The sequence below is a fragment of the Alosa pseudoharengus genome, unplaced genomic scaffold (assembly GCF_046254945.1).
Source record: "Alosa pseudoharengus isolate Yale_2024_CS ecotype anadromous, Long Island Sound unplaced genomic scaffold, YU_APseudo_1.1 YU_APseudo_1.1_scf_2, whole genome shotgun sequence".
In the NCBI taxonomy this organism is placed as follows: Eukaryota; Metazoa; Chordata; class Actinopteri; order Clupeiformes; family Clupeidae; genus Alosa; species Alosa pseudoharengus.
Genome location: NW_027468663.1, coordinates 41,616,419 through 41,633,879, shown reverse-complemented (window position 1 = coordinate 41,633,879; position 17,461 = coordinate 41,616,419).

The following is a 17,461-nucleotide window of genomic DNA, read 5'->3' as shown; positions in this document are numbered from 1 at the left end:
GTGAGCGTGCAAGGGTGTTTTGTTTAGATTTTTTTCTTAAAGAAGCGATACACAGGTGCCTTTGCTACTGTTGGTAAAGCACATTTAAATCCAACTTCTCCAAGTCATCCACAGTGGACCACTCTTTCTCTATCTCTCTGTTCATCCAGAAAAAAGACTCTCTATAGGTGTTTTAAAAAGACAGAGAAGAGAAAAGGAGATTAACCCCATGTAGACTGGAAGGATAGTATGATTTCTTTTTTTTCTTCTGATGTCTCTCTTTTAAAAAAAAAGATGAAATTAAATAAAAACATGAACAAAAGCACAAATTATGCCATGTATATAACAATACCAATAAAAGATAATAAAACAATGACAGTTTTATTTTAAACACTGTACTCGCGGATGCTCTACTGCTCTGTTGCTTCTCCTTACTGTTGTTTCCATGGTAATGCATATTTTTATGTAATGCCTTGAGGTTTAAAAGTGTTCCTAACCAGTAATTTTTATACACTTCTCACAACATGAATTATCAATTTTCAATGTTTATTAGCAGACAGCTACAACAATATTTACAAAACTGTGTTGTGCCCCCCCCCCCCCCCATGGTTCATTTACATAATTAGTTAACAGGTTTCAATATAGTTCATACAAAGCTGCATCACTGCATGCATTTTGGTATGATTTAACTCCTGCCATGCTCAGATGAAATTTCGATCACCATACAATCTGACAATGATGACGTCAGCGTGGATTAGCTAATGGATTGGAGCAGCAGTACCAGAACAGTTGTCCCTCCTCTGATGTGCTGTCCACCTGGCGAGGCCGAGGTCACACGTGTAAGATGTGCTCCTCCTTCTCTCCGCCTGGATGAACGCCAGCTGCCCCCTCGTCCACTCACCACTGATCCTGTTCACCCCGCGGAGGGTTCCGGAACCAGGGACGGAGATGTAACCGACCGGCATACTTTTCCCCCTCCAGCTGCTCTCCTGGACCTTCACTTCCACCTCTACAGTAGCAACAACCATCTCTGGCCATAGAGTGGTGCTTTACATGACACTGAAGTCCAGGTGATGGAGGACAGTGCGTAGGATTAATGCTAATACACCCCCCTCCACACACACACACACACACACACACACACACACACACACACACATACACACACACTCACCACAAACACACACGCACTCAGATGTGGATGGTGTCTTGTTTGGATGGGGGCAATCAGTATTTATTGTTGTCCATTCTGTACATAAAAAGGAACACAGTGGAGATTTTAAAAAATGTGAACAAAGATATATTTTCTTACAGATTCTATGCAATGTGTTTGTAAGATTGTTGTACGGTTGCAATATGACATGATTATCAGACTGTGTTTTTTCCCTTTATTTCCCTGTTGTATGCAAGCCCTATGTTTTGATTTCTATGCTTTCTAAAATAATCAGAAACCAGAGCCACCTATAACACACTGGATACTATGAACACATACTAAGACCCCGAGGTCTGCTCGCTCTCCAGTAACTAAAGAATCAGATTAACAATAAACATAGCTATCTGTTGGCAATTAAATGTGTTTGTTTGGGAGAAGAAAACGCCTCTGTCATTGCTTGATTTGTCTTTGAGCACATATACATAGGGCTTTCAGACATACGTGTAAGACCGGAGGTTCTGCTGATGTTAAACGGTGGGGCGTATATCTGAACAACATAAACGGTCATATGAAAGTCCGAACTTAGCCGGTTGTTCTACTGCTCCCCCCCTAGTATTTCCTCCGGACATTATGTAAATGTGCTGTGTCTGAATGAAGCGCAGAACATGCGGTTAAAATTCACACCTGGTGAGAGGGCGTGCTGATGACGTTTCTTTCGTGCGTCTATGTGGTGGGGGCACTTAAATCTGACTTAAGGCCATAAATGCCAGTGTCATGATGGAGTGGCAAAGTGCTGTCCACTCAAAGTGCTGTCCAAGTGCTGACCTCACTGCTGAGCCCGATATTGTTGAGAATAATATGCCTAGAGAAAATGAAAACGAAGAAAACCCAACTTTGTTCCAAGCTCCTTAACGTAAATGCAATATAGACACATGGGGAGAGGATGCTTTTGGAAAAATAAACCATGAAAAAACGAACCACTTCACTGTTATGTTAGCATTTTGTTTGTTGTTGTATATGATGGCCTTGAAGTCTTGAGTTAGCCTACTGAATTGGCTGGTACCAAGTTTGTGCATGCTCTCTCCAATGCAAACCAGATTTGGGTTCCATAGCCAAGTAATTCTGCAACATAACGTTGAAAACAGATAAATGTGTTTATTTGAAGCACACATACAAATACTGTAGGTCAGCTTCAAGTATGCACACTTACATGACTACTTCAAGTATTAGCCTGTGCACAGTAGATTTTTCTTCTTTAGCCTACATAATATAGCATACATTTTGTAAACAGCTGTGACAGCGGCCGCATATACAGTATTCTGCGTCATATCTCGCCTCTTGCGAACTCTGCAAGCCCCCCCTTCACTCGACAACCACACGGAGATTCTGTAATGTGTGTGTTTGTCGTTCACACATAGGTCCGTATAAGGTCAGTATAAGGTCCGCAGGTTAGCATCATATCTGAATCATCCGAAGGGTAGAACCTCCGCATATACTCCGGAGGTTATATCTGAAAGCCCTTACAATTACAGCTCGATGGTGTTTTAACCCCCCACTGTTGACTTCAAGGCAGCGCTGCGACCATCGACTTCAAGGCACCTAACCCTAACCTTAATCCTAACCCTAGTGCCTGTCATATAGACGCAATAAAAACCTCAAAGACCTCCTCATACGCACCATATTCACCCGTCACTTACAACCCCCACCCCCTAAAGAAAACTTACACTTCACCCCTCACCTATTTATCACCAATATTCATAGTCACTGTTCTGCACCCACCAATCCATTAAACTTAGACACTCCCAATTTAGTATGTTATCACCTGCACTCACTGTCACATGTTGTACATCGGGGAAACTGGACATACACTACGCATATGCCTCAAACAACATCTGCACAACATACACAAAAATACACTCAACACTTATCTCGTCACACACTTCCAGACGCACAACATCACACATTTGAGGGTCTGTGGCCTTGAAGGGAACCCAGGCTGGACAATTTTACAGAGGAAAAGAGCAGAGAGATTGTGGATTTTAAAACTTCAAACACTACACCCACAAGGTCTTAATGAAAAATTAAATTAAAGTTTTAAACCACTCTGTGTCTTTTTTACAGCTCCTCTCTTTTATCTTCTTTTTAACTTTTATTTTATTCTTTTTTATTTTATTTTATTTGACTTTTAGATGGGATTAGTGGGGCGGGGACAACTGGCCAGTGCATAATGGTCAAAACAACCACTCACCAAAACAAATTTTAATTCTAATTTCCTAACCCTAGTGCCTGTCATGCAACGCAGCCTGGAAGGTGATGTTGGGGGCTTAAAACGCCATCGTGCACAATTACAACGGCCATTCTTATACAGTTCTAACACTGTTTGTGTTGTAACAATGAAATGCAGTTTATTTCAGCTCCCTCTGTCTTTCTCCTCGCTGTCTGTCTCTCTCCCTCTGGGAATTTATTGGGCCGTTGGAAAGAGCCCGGTTTTGAGTCGGAGAATCAAATTTACCATGAAATAGGACATCTTTATAAAAGCAGTGAGGACAGCACTGAAGTGGTGCTCTCGGCCTGAGCACCTCGGGAGAGTGGGGTGGGCCAGGGGGAGAGTGGGGTGGGGTGGGCCGGGGGAGAGTGGGGTGGGGTGGGCCAGGGGGAGAGTGGGGTGGGGTGGGGTGGGGGGGAGAGTGGGGTGGGGTGGGGTGGGGGGAGAGTTGGGTGGGGTGGACGTCGGACGTCACGGCCTGATACAGACTAAGCACAGTAGCAGGCCGACACAGAGTGGATACAGAGGCTTACTTCTCTGCATATTGACATTCCACACTGAGTGTGTGTGTGTGTGTGTGTGTGTGTGTGTGCACTCCTGATTTAGGTGGTACAATAATTAAGCACAAGCATTCTTGCTTCTGTATGGATTCTCTTCTAGACCGCCATTTTTTGACACAACATTGACATTTCTGTCAAGCACAGAAATCACTCTCCATTTTATTTGCTGTTGCTATGGGGTTCACTGGAAGCATTGCCTACACATACACACACACACACACACACACACACACATACACACACACACACACACACACCCACACACACACACAGACACGCACACACACACGCACGCACACACACGCACGCATTACAACCAACACACATCCAAAGTCCTGTGAGCTGTCCTCATTGGCCAGTGCAGGAGCTGAGCTGTGTGAGGGGAGAGAAGATAGGCGTGGAAGTGGAGGATGAGCCCAAAGCTCCTGAATAATTAAAGGCCGAGCTCTCTTCATCACAATCGCTTGGCTCTCTCTGCGCTTGCCGTCTGCACACACGCGCTGGCCTTTTTTTTTTCTTTTCTCAAATTTGTCAAATTTGTCTGTTGTTGTAGCGGCCGAAAAATGCTACATTTTCATCAAAACATCTGATGTGAAAAATCGAGTCAGTGTTGTATACAATGTCTGGGTGCATGTGTCCATGTGTGTTTGTGTTTATTGGTGTGTGTGTGTGTCTGTGTCTGTGTGTGTGTGTGTGCGTGTGTGTGTGCGTGTGTGTGTGTGTGTGTGTGTGTATACTGTATCTGTATGTATGAGTTTTCCTCTCCCTCACTCCCTCTCTGTATCTCTCCTTTTCATCATCTCTCTATCTTTAGCCTTTTATCTGTTCACCATTCCTTCTCTCTTACTGGGTGCAGGACGCGGCTCCAGTGGCCTGGCTGCTGATGACAGGATCTGGATGAAAGGATGTCGATTTACATCCCCCCCCCTGCCTCCGCGAGGGAGAGAGAGATACAGAGAGCGGAGGATGAGGGTGGGCGGAGAGAAGAAGAAGAAGAAGGCAAGCAGGATGGGGTGGGGGGGGGTGCTTGGTCATGGCCAGTCATCACTTTCAAGGAATAAGATTGACCTCAAACCGACAGCAGCTCCGCTGAAAGAACAGTCCTTCGGTGCTGACCGCTGAAACCACAAGACTCACAGAGTCAGCTGCAGACACTCTTTCTTCATCCCCTCCTGCCACACACACATACACACACGCACACACATACACGCTCACACACAGACACACACTCACAAACAAATAAACTGCCCCAGCCTACTCTCCAGGGGCCTTATTTATAAAACTCAGCATGGATTCCACCCTAAACCACCACATATGCCCAAACCTACGTATGCACAAAAACATTCTGATCTATAATACTGTGTGGCACACACCTTTATAGCTGGCTTTATATAAATACCAAACTGTTTTGAATTGGGCCTGCATGCAGGAGTGCCATACTCCTCCTACTGTCACAGCATAATATTCCATAAATGGATGCTGCTAAATTATTCAGGCTATGCTAATATTTATAACAAGCCTTTTATTGGAAAATCACTGACGGGAATGTTCAAGACGTCACGTCAACTTGCAGAAGGAAGTCAGAGTTTGCAGAGTGTGAAAATGAGCACAAGCCATAAGGCGCAGATTATCAACCTTTGTAAACAAATAATAATACATGGCCTACCAAATGTGCAACTATGTATTTGCTGCATTTTTGGATTGCGTTGGAAGGAATACTTTGCAGGAAGTTATATTAGTTATATTACACAGTAGCCTATATATGAGAGAAAAGACAGGCGAGTGACGCTTGAAAGGTTTGTGTTTTAATTAATGTAATACATCAGCTAGACTCCTCTGAACCACATTTGTATGTCTTCTCCCATTACAAGGCTATTACATTTTGCATTCAGTTCACAAAAGCAAAGCCTTCTGAAACATCCATTGGGTTACAGGTAGTGTCCGTAGAAGTCAAAATCAAGTAGATTTTACCTTTGCGCATTATGTAACTTAAACATGTTTTGCATTATTTTAAATGAATTTCACACTTCACAAGTGAACATGAACTTTTTTTATTTCTCATGGTAATCATTTATATTAATATAATCTTATAAAACTACTTAGGGAGGACAGAACAAAGGTTGGAGTGGTTTACATACCTTATAGCCTGCAATATATGCATGCATCACAATTATCTACAGTAGTAGATTGTGAAATTTCACAGCAGAGGTGGTATATTGTGCTTTAGGTAGGGGATTTGCCACAGCGGCCAATCAACAACCAATCATATTTACCATCAAACTGGGTCAAAGGATGTATAAAAATCCACATTTTTCCCTATATCAAATCTTTCTACAAATTGTGAAGTCGCGGTGGAAGAAACATTAACCCATTTCACCCCTGTCTATGCAAATAAACTGATGTGGAAACCTGTCAGGCCCTTCTCCATGGAACAACTGCTGCTGAGAATGGTGACAGGGCAAAGGTGGTGGAGGAGGAGGAGGGTTGGAAGGGTGGAGGTGAGAGGAAGAGATGGAGAGAGACAGGGGCTGCTGTGGAGAGGAGAGGAGTGGAGAGGAGAGATGGCGGATGCCAGGGCTTGTGTGCCACCTGCGGTCCCTCAGTGCCAGCGTGTGCAGTAGCACCGCTGGCTCCTCATTTCCTCTCGTCACCCCGGTAACCTCACAGCCTGAGCGCCGATAACACCAGCGCAATATGGACCTTGGAAAATAACACCCAGAGAAGAGCAACAGATGAAAGAGAGAAATGTGTGTACGTTGCCTCTGTGTGTGTGTGTGTGTGTGTGTGTGTGTGTGTGTGTGTCGCATTAGTCAGCCCCAGTTGCAGAGCCCATGCTCCTAGCTCGCCAGGTGGCAATTTCAAGGAGGGTTAGTCAAACCACCAGCACATTTGTTCAGTGCAGCATTTAGATAAATAGATAGATAGATAGATAGATAGATAGATAGATAGATAGATAGATACTTTATTGATCCCCAAGGGGAAATTCAGGAAATTCAAATTATTTTTCTTAAAAGGAACCAAGAGATGGAACATGAAGAACAGTAGAACCCAGTGTGTGTGTGTGTGTGTGTGTCGAAGTTCTGCCTTTCCGCACTGTACAGCACTTCTCAACGTGCATTCTTACCTAGTACAGGACTGTGCAGAGACTCCAGATGGAAAGCAAAACGTTGAATATGCTAGAGTGTTGATGCAGTGGTTGAATATGCTAGAGTGTTGATGCAGTGGTAACCTTATTCGTCGTGATCGATGCTCTCTCAGCAGCATGGGGTTCGTTGGAAAATCAAAGGCTCAGATGTAATTGCGGCTGAGTTGTTCACCCGTAGCCGCGCAGTATAATCTGATGAGCAGCATGTGCAGGTACATGAAATGACAGGCTGTGGAGAAGGGTGAGCACTCCACTGAACTTGGACGGCTCCAAAAGGCACGGAGGCAGAGTGGGAATTAAGCTGGTTTTTTTTTTCTTCTTTCTTTTTTTCAAATCAAGTGAAAACACTTAAGATGTCTTGTCAAACTTTCTCAACTTTCCTCTACACACACACACACACACAGCAATCTGCAGCTCACCCTGCTTACTGTAATTACCTTCCCATCTGTGATGAAATAGAGGTTTGTCATGATGTTAATCTCTGTTGGTTTGTTATACGAGTCTGGAGGCTCAATGGTCGCAACTTTTATGCTCACTCAGGCAGAGGGCGAGATTAGGTTGGGGACCATGAGGTCAACTAGATATTGACCCATCCATCAAATAATATTTCAATCAGGCCTCTGATAGTAGGAGGTAACTGGGAAGCTTGAGCTTCCTGAAGCTTCATACTTACCTGAGGATTGACTAGAGACTCACAGTAAATGTCATTAGTGTGCAAAGTGTACCAGAGGTATTTCCAATCCCAAGATGTGCCCAATGCTCACCTGCTCATTTAAATCTGCATCGATCTCCTTCATTGGGTTGTGTGTGTGAAGCTGCCTCAAGTTCCTTTTTTTATCATCATTATCATCTTATGGTGATGGCAAGATTTTTTTTTTTTTAATCTAAACAGTTATTTACCGTCACAATATCAATATGCACTGAGCATTGAGCTTTGCTGAGAGCAACAAAAACAAAAGTCTTTCCTTCTGACGCATTTCACAGAGCAAGCATGTCCAGCTGAGAGCGCTCTCCTCCACGTGAGCTGAAGTGAGCTGCTGCATGCTTCCCCTGTCAGGCTGGGCAGCTGCAGGACCTTGTGGGTCAATTTCAGGAACACACTTCACAGGAGAAAAGTCGAGTAGGCTAGTGATAGCCTTGTATACGGTACTTAGATGTAAATCAATCAATACAATACGGGCCGTACATTTTAACAAGACACAGTACTTCACTTTGTAAGGCATGTGCATGGGTAGCACATGATCCCTGCACTATCTTTAGTTGCAATATAATTTATAAGAGAGAGCTATGATCAAGTAGACCATAAATGTGACAGCCAGGTTTGAGAGTGCAACACCATACAATTTTAGAATGCAAGATGATTGCTAAGGTTCAGGCATCAGCAAAAGCTGAGCCAGTTCAAACGCAGCACTATTTGAAAATTGACAGTGATCTTTGATAATACCATCCACTGAGCTGCTTCTATGTAATGCTCAGTGAAGCCAGTAGCAGTTGCTGTTACTCTGTTACGGAAACCAGATTGAACATTTTGGGATAAGCGTTGATCATAACACAATGTTTAGGACATTTTCTGTGAATAGCTTATAGTCCTACAGGCTGATGAGAATGTTGGGCTTGATCTTGCTAATGGCAAGCCCAACACAGTTGCAATGAAAATGCACATGGAGACTGACATATGAATTATGCAGTGGTGGGTTGCATTGGAAAAAAAAAATCTATATATATCGACTTGCAAAGTTACCCACTCCTGACTGCATGATGTATTCATTATAAAGAGAACTATGCAGTCACATGGGACAACTCTGCAATTCCATTATGGCTAAATGCCCAGTGCTTCGTTACATGGTTTTATTCAAGCAAAGATCATAAAGGAGTGTGTGTGTGTGCGTGTGTATGTCTGTGTTTGTGTGTGCGTACGCATGCCTGTGTGTGTGTGTGTGTGCATGCGTGCGTCTGTGTTTGTGTGTGTGTGCATGTGTGCAACAGTAACAGCAGTGCAGGGGTCATTTACTCTGCGTTCATCACTGTCAGTGCTGATGGGCTGAATCAAATATCACAGAAGCCAAACAGCCAGCTGTAAGCTCAGCTTCCTCACACACTGATACAGTATATGTTGTTTATGCTAGCTGTGTGGTCTGTATTATGTGTATGTTTTGTGTGATGCAAACATGCATACATGCACACATGCATACATAAACGTTGTTACATGTGTGTTTGTGTGCGCACATGCCTGTGTGTGTGTGTGTGTGTTCGAATCGCACACAGTCACGCATGTACTTTTTCATATTTGAAATGTGTTTGGATTGCTGCAGAAGCTCAAGCTTTGACATTAATGATAAAAGATGGCCACTTTGAGGAAGAAAATTCACTTTAGTGGTTTGCCTTATAAAACCTGTCAAAACCAGTAAAAATACATTTGACAGGGCCAGCCTTTTTTTTTTTTTTGGTCCAATGACATTTTGCAGTGGGACATTAATATACGGTCAAGGATAACATGCTCCACTGGCTGCTTTTAAAAGGTGGGTGAGGAGGAAATTATGCGGACAATAAAAACAATATCCACAGGACTTCTAAGGAGAAACCTCAGGGGAGTTTCCAAAACCATCCACATCAAAAACACGTCTTGTTTTCCCTTCTCGTGGCCTCCACTGTTAATACCAGTGATGGACAGGTTTTTCTGAAGTACACACAGCCCCGTGTGAAGGCAACTTTGAGTTATGCGCTCTCGTGGTGGTTTGCTGTGCAAGCACTGACCTTATCACGTCCACTGTAAATGAGAGAATAATTCCGCGACATGGAGAGACAACTAACAATGGTGTCAGTTTGAGTAATGAGGCTGGGGAGCCAGTTGAACGTCCTCCACTCTCAACCGTAAGCCCCCTTGCAAAAGTCATCCATTTGAAGCATGTCACTTTTGCATTCATGCTTAATTTTGTCCCACCGTAAAAACCTTGTGCTCCTGTCATAATGACTGACGCAGGGCACTTCACGCACAAACGCAACAGCGGTCAGACAATTACACAAAGGATGACATAAGATAACACAACCAGAGCTGGTCAGTAGTTAGCATTTAGGGTGTATTACTGCTTGCCTCTCATGAGAACACATCAGTGCATTTCATCGCCTATAGTGCAAACCTCTGCACAACTGCACAGCCATGAACATGTATCTGTAGCAGAGGTAGCATCAAGCATTAAGTGGACATTTTTCCCACTTGCATTGTTTCCTTTTCAAACCACACCGACAGAGAGAAAGCTCTATCTCCTGGCACTGCTGATGGACGGTAGATCTCCTCATGTCCAATTCTGCCAGCATCCCTCTCTCCTGATGCCAGACATCTGGTCCCTGCGTCTGTTCCAGGACATCTGGGCGTGCGGCAGGCCACACAGCATCCAAGACGCTGGGGTTAGCGTCAGCTGGTCCTCCCTGGCGGTGTGGAGGCCCTGGGCCCCTGGATGTGGGTCTGCGCCATCATCCCAGGGTGGCTCCAGAAATCAGCTGTGACTCTGCATAATATGGACATGGCCTCATGTTTAGTCCTGCAGAGTGTTACTGACAAAAGAGATGTTACCTGGGTAGGGGCTTACATAAAGTATAACAAAAATAATATTTATGTGAGACATGAGCATCTAGACTTCGCAAACTATAACAATTAAAGATTGTTCCTTACTGCAATCCTTAGAACACAATATAAATGAAAGAAGGGAATGGCTTTCATGGAATGTACAGAGAAACAAATGCATGTTGGGAACAAATGCTCTATGTGAGTTTGTGTTGAGGATGAAGAATGGCTTTTAAAATATGAAAAGAAAAGAAATAGAAAAGAAACAAAGACTGGCTAGCAACAGTAACCATGGCACAATACAAGAGCAGGCAAGCTTTTGGTCACTGTGAGAAATGGCCTCCTTGCGCTCCTGTATGAACAGACATGCTTCCGGCAGCCAGGCAAGAACCTGTGAGGGAAGAACACAAATAGAAGGGGCGCCATTGTTTGCTGCATCTTTTTTCCACTTGCTGTGTGTGTGTGATTGCTCATAATTGGTGCTCATACAAACAGATGTCAATAAGCCACCCACAAACGCAGGATACATAATGAACATAGGAGCTTGCCACTTGCCTTATGTATGGTCTATTCCATATCCTGAGTGTGCCATGTTCTCTTTATTTATGAATGCATATAGCTAACACTATTATCCAAAACAACTTATAGAGACCCATTTCAGGGACAGTCCTGCTCAGGGGCAGAATGGTGACAGCTGGAAATCAAACCCACAACTCTCTGGCTTCCACTGAAGCCGATTTATTGCCCCACTACACCATCACCACACCACAGCGAACACTCTTTACGGGAGGGACACCTGTGTGATTCACCTGGTTTCATTTCAATCATTTCATTTCATTTCAGGCCACTGCAGTGCATTCACTAGTAAAATTCACCTCAACTTCATAAGCAACGTTAACAAAAAAAGGTTATCGTTGGAGTTGACATCTATGCACAGGAAAGTTGAGCAGCTAAAAGCCATTTCAATACATGATTTACAACAGTATCTCTATGTATGTGACAAATAAAAAAATCCTTGAATCTTTGGGGGGACTGAGCACCACCTGACGTCCTCTAAGCTCATCAAAGTTGAGTGAGGTGGGCCTTCATGTTAATCTTCATAATTAGTCATGCAATGAATTTAACATGACATCCTGTGAAATATTTCATGCCAAAGACATGTCAGAAACCAAGGCCCCAAAGTTCCCCAAGAGCAAGCCAATGGCAACTAAGTCAGAGAACGGCCTGAGAGATGTTTTCATGCAGTCTATATCCACCATGCTTGGTCTTAAATGGCTTTACAAAATAGATGGCTTCATTTGAGCATGGCAGTTTTTTTCTGAGCGTTAGATGTGTCGCTGAGCAATAGCATCGTCCCACTTTTCTATTTTTTGCGAGGCAGGAGGCAGAAAGGGCTGTGGCTCGCTGTGTTATTTATTCAGCCGGCTGAGCAATGGGGGGTATTTCAATCTTCCATTGTCAACGACGAGCACATTCCCATCGAACAGCGTTTAATGGCGGTTATCACATGTGAGATCGATACGCACCAGCAAGAGAACAGACGAACTGAGGCAAAGGGTTCGGGGTCTGCCTTGGACGCTACCTCCAAATTGCAGGGACACTTACTGGGGCCGATATTAAGCGGACGCGTCTGCTCGGAGCCAGTGTGGGAAGAAAACCAGGCCCATGGGGGGAGTTTATTTGATAGTTTAATTATCTTGAGCGAGGTGTGCTGGTTCCGAGTCATCAGGATTCATCGAAGTTGAGCCCAGGAGATCCGTCAGACTTTTTTACCCCCTCTATCATTTCCCTCGTTCACATTCAAAGTCCCATTCCTCACCTGATCACCCTCTTTTAAAAATCACTGGGGGATCTATAGACATTTGTATGGAGCCCCGTGAGGAGCGTGCTGGTGCCTGATGTGCCGTTGGTGACCACTGTACTATCATAGCTGCTATCGATTCATTCCCTGCAGTGATTCTAGCCCTTCCTGTTGCGAAGGCCCTCTGAAAAACTGCTAATTGGAATCGGCCCCCCAGAGGAGCAAAGTGAGATACTAGACCAAATTGGAAAGGCCTGGGGTCTAAGTCAAAGCAAGTCACTAGGCAGCCCACCTGCCTGTTGATTTTATGAGGGAATAAAATGAGTTAGGCTAACCGCTCTGCTTTTTCCCTAATAATAAGAAAACCTGTCGACAATTGGGCACTAGTGCCTTTGAACACAGTTTGGCCTCTGTCAGAGGCTTTGTTAAAGACATGTTTAAATTTCAGTTGGCCTAAGTTCTTGGAATGGGAACTCTCTCATCTCTTGTGATCTCTTTGTTGTCCTTCATCTATGTGAATGGAGCAATGATTCTCATTAATCAGATGTGGTGGCAAAATGAATGCAGTAAAGACAAAGCCTAGTGTGGCCCTTGAGGTCTGGTGGACTTACTTATTTGCACCATCACCATGACACTCACTCTCATAGAGCACCTTACCATGCATACAGAATTACAGGCTCAGTCCCTGCCCTGTCATTGCAAGTGCCTCATGCTTGATCATCCTTAAGCACACTATGTGGATATTTGATTTAGTTTATTTATTATATTTAGTATTTTAGTATTGTTTTATCTTCTACTGTCTCTATTGTGCAGTGGAGTTTTTTTATATTTACATACATATTACTTTTTCTGCTGTAAGTGCATGTTGTGTGTGATGTCTGTATGCTACTGAGACCTTGAATTTCCCCTTAGGGATCAATAAAGTACCTACCTACCTACTTACCCAGACACAAACACGGCCTGGACCTGTAGGCCTATTCTTTTCATGTCTCGTATAAATATTCATCTCCCACACTTCATCTCTGCCACCGCTCACGTTCAAATTGATAAATGCCATGCTTTGCGTACACCTGTCCTATGGCTGTTTTAGTTTTACGTTCGTTTCATAAATGAGGGCCAATGTCAGAGTCAAGTGAGGACTTACCGTTGTTCCATTTGGTAGACTCACATTTGGTCAGCCAATCCACAATCTCCCTCCCACCGGCTTTTCTCATCATGCCAGTCTCACTCAGTGGATCAATGAGACTGTCTCCAGAGATTTTCTAATGAGGAGACACAGCACTCAAAAAAATCTTCCATAGGAAGGCATGGGGTTAATCTGTAATGCCAATATGGCAGTTGTCTATACATATCCCGCTCCTTCTGCAGCCAAAGGTCGACATGTGAATACATTGTAACAATCATGTGTTGTGATCTCACCACTGGAGCGAGGTTTGTGTTGTGAAGCCTGGTGCACGCGCAGTTCTGCCGAAATAGATGCTCGATAAGTGCCCACAATGCGTCGCCGATCGGAGGGACCTGCCTAAAAGGACTTTGCTGTCTTTCCTCGCTCTTGGACTATAGGAACAATTCATTTGTTCAACATTCAATTGTTTTGGGCAGCCGTGGCCAACTGGTTAGCGCTTCGGACTTGTAACCAGAGGGTTGCCGGTTCAAACCCCGACCAGTAGGTGCGGCTGAAGTGCCCTTGAGCAAGGCACCTAACCCCTCACTGCTCCCCGAGCGCCGCTGTTGTTGCAGGCAGCTCACTGCGCCGGGATTAGTGTGTGTTCACTGTGTGCTGAGTGTGTTTCACTAATTCACGGATTGGGATAAATGCAGAGACCAAATTTCCCTCACTGGATCAAAAGAGTATATATACTTATACTTATACTCAACAAGGGGCGTGAAGTAAAGGATCATGGGAGATGTGCAGAGCCTGGGTGGCGTGGGGGAGAGCTGCGTCCCTAATTCACCCGATACAGTGACGAGCGAGCATGGGTGTGCAGCAGTGCTGCATGGGTATGGTCACAAGCGGCCTGCACTCGCTCAATATTTAAATCAACCCGACCGCAACTTGAACCGCAAATATTAATTAAAACAAAATGATACCCAACCCACGATCCAACCCACTTATTTACAAGATATGCTCTTTTGGTTAATGTAGCCTAACATGCAGTGTATTCCTAACCTTTACATAAACAGGAGAAAGCCTTTAATCACGTCACCGGTGCCTGTAGGTGTACAGCCATACATACAGTATGGCAATTCCCCTGTGTGTCACTTCAAGTTGGCCTACCATCATTTCCAGTCTCGTCACTGCACTGTAGCCTACATATTAAATGTACATCAGTATGCAATTCCAAAGGACTTCAAGGCCATGGACATACATTTTTCTTTCGAAAACAGAAATAATGAAGGCAGCAAAGGTAGGCAAGAGTGATAAATTGCTAGTCAAAACGATAGCTTTGCTGAAGTTAAAGCACATACACTGATTAAAGTCACAGACGGCAAACTAAGGTAACTTTTATGCGCATTCCAATGTGCAAACCTATATATATTTAATTAATTTTCACTGACCCACTTGCAAATGACCCGAATATCTTTTTCAAATCAAATATTTTTTTATGACTCGTAACCACAGGTTACCGCGGTTGTCGGCGGGCAACCGCTCAATTTTGGGAGACCCGTGCAACACTGGTGTGCACATGTGCCTTTGATTAAATCCATCGGCACTGTGGCTGAATGAGAAATGAGAACAGGGGGGTGGGTGTTCTTTAATTATGAGCGTGCGTTCCACACAAATTGCCCCTTTGATTTTCATCAGTTCCAGGCTCCGGGGTGCCCCTGCGGCTTACCCCTTCCAAAAGGCCCCTGAGGTGCAAGAGGACGGACGCGGGGTAACTGAGATCCCGCCTCTCATCTCTGAGTCCCAGAAGAGAAGATGAAGAATGGAGCTCCGCTTGGCACCCGGGGAGTCTTTTTAGTCTTAAAACAAGGAAAGACAGAGAGAATGTTGATGGAAAAAAAGACTTTGTAAGTGACTGTACACTGGATATATTTAGATGTAACACTACTGGAACACTATTGTGAAGGATGTGGCATGCATACACAAGTATAGACATATGGACACATAAACATACACAAATATGTGCATAAGAAAGACAGAGAGAAAGAGATGCCTACTTCGCTAGAAGGCATCGCTATAGTCAATTGTGGTGTAGTGTAGAAATTTTTAGAAATTTCTATAGCTAAATTTGACATGCTTATATTTGGCAACATTTTTTTTCCACATCTAAAATATAATCTAGACTCAACAAAATGGTAGCCACTGAAAATTCACCAATCAATAAAGAAGGACTAACAAGCCCATATTTGGGTGTAGGACCATGCGCATTTAATTACAATTATGTAGCCCTGGTGACGATATAACTTAATATATAGAGTGAATAGAATAAGTTTAGATAGATAGAGAGATACTTTATTGATCCTCAAGGGGAAATTCAAGTTCAAGTTCATAAAGCGTATAAACAGATTACATTTATAAACAGGGTTAAAAGTAGGCCTGGCCTGGTAGGTTCGTGGACATCCAGAATGAAGACAACAGTGTGCAGGATTTCTCACACTATGTTTCATCGTGAGCACCACCCCAAGCTTCCATTTCACCACATCACCAATCACCAATACTATAGACTCACACCGCAACCCTTCTCCTTGCATCCAAACTACAGCCTGCTGTTAGGGAAAAAGCACTAGGGTATGCTGTGTTTTATTAGCTTGTTTTGTATGCAAACACACACACACAAACACTCATTTGTAGCACTTTGCACTTACACACTCACATCCTCACAAACAACCACGTTTAAAAGTCCAGATGCTTATCATAACTTTCAACAAGAAGGAGGCAGTGTTACATTTGAAGTCACACTTGATTCACGCACACCGTCTTGGTGGATAACATTATGGTGTGCTGTACAGGCCTTCTGGTGGATAACATTATGGTGTGCTGTACAGGCCTTCTGGTGGATAACATTATGGTGTGCTGTACAGGCCTTCTGGTGGATAACATTATGGTGTGCTGTACAGGCCTTCTGGTGGATAACATTATGGTGTGCTGTACAGGCCTTCTGGTGGATAACATTATGGTGTGCTGTACAGGCCTTCTGGAGATGGTGATCTGCTGCTGAACTGCTCACAACAAGTTGTGTGCAACGGCAGTAGTCATAATCGTTATCATTTTGATGTGAGCAACCGCACTCTGTCCCAGAATGGAAAGCACAGGGGTAAAATCTGCCGAAAAGGAAACATCACCGAACACAGAAGCTTCCACGTCACCATCTGCAGAGGTTGATTTCAAGAAGGTAAAAGTAGCATTTGAGGACAGTGTAGTCCTAGCCTGGAAAATCCAGACCCTGGTAATCTAGAAAGATTAAGGGCCTGGCCACGAACAGTGTAATGGCCCAACTCGAGGGGCAGCAACAAGCATGCATTTAAAAATCTCACTGCACGCAATTGGATTACAATTGGAACACTAGACCATGCGTCAGGGTTGTGCAGGAGGACCCAAGTGCAAGACTCCACCAGGCAGAATTACAGACAACAACAATTTATTTTAACACAAACTCTCAAAGACTTACTTACATGCAAACAGGACTTGGGCTAGACAAGGTGAAACAGAGAGACAAGCCAACAAGGATCAGAGAAACAGGAGGGTAGAAATACACATACAAATTAACAGAAAGACAGAGGACTGGACGAAACCAACGAGACAATAACAGGGAACAGGTGAGGAAGCAGAAACGGAGGGAAACCTAACAAGACAGGAGGCACAGACCAAACTAGATGTACCGCAGAGCGGTACAAAATATGACCGCCGCCCAGTCCAGCACATTTTTTCCACAAAAATAAATCACGCTGAAAGGCCTATATGATTCTAACTGTCTCACGAAATTGCATTATCCACACTCAATTCTCACTGGTATCTGCTAGACACCAATGATTAGTTCATAGATTTCA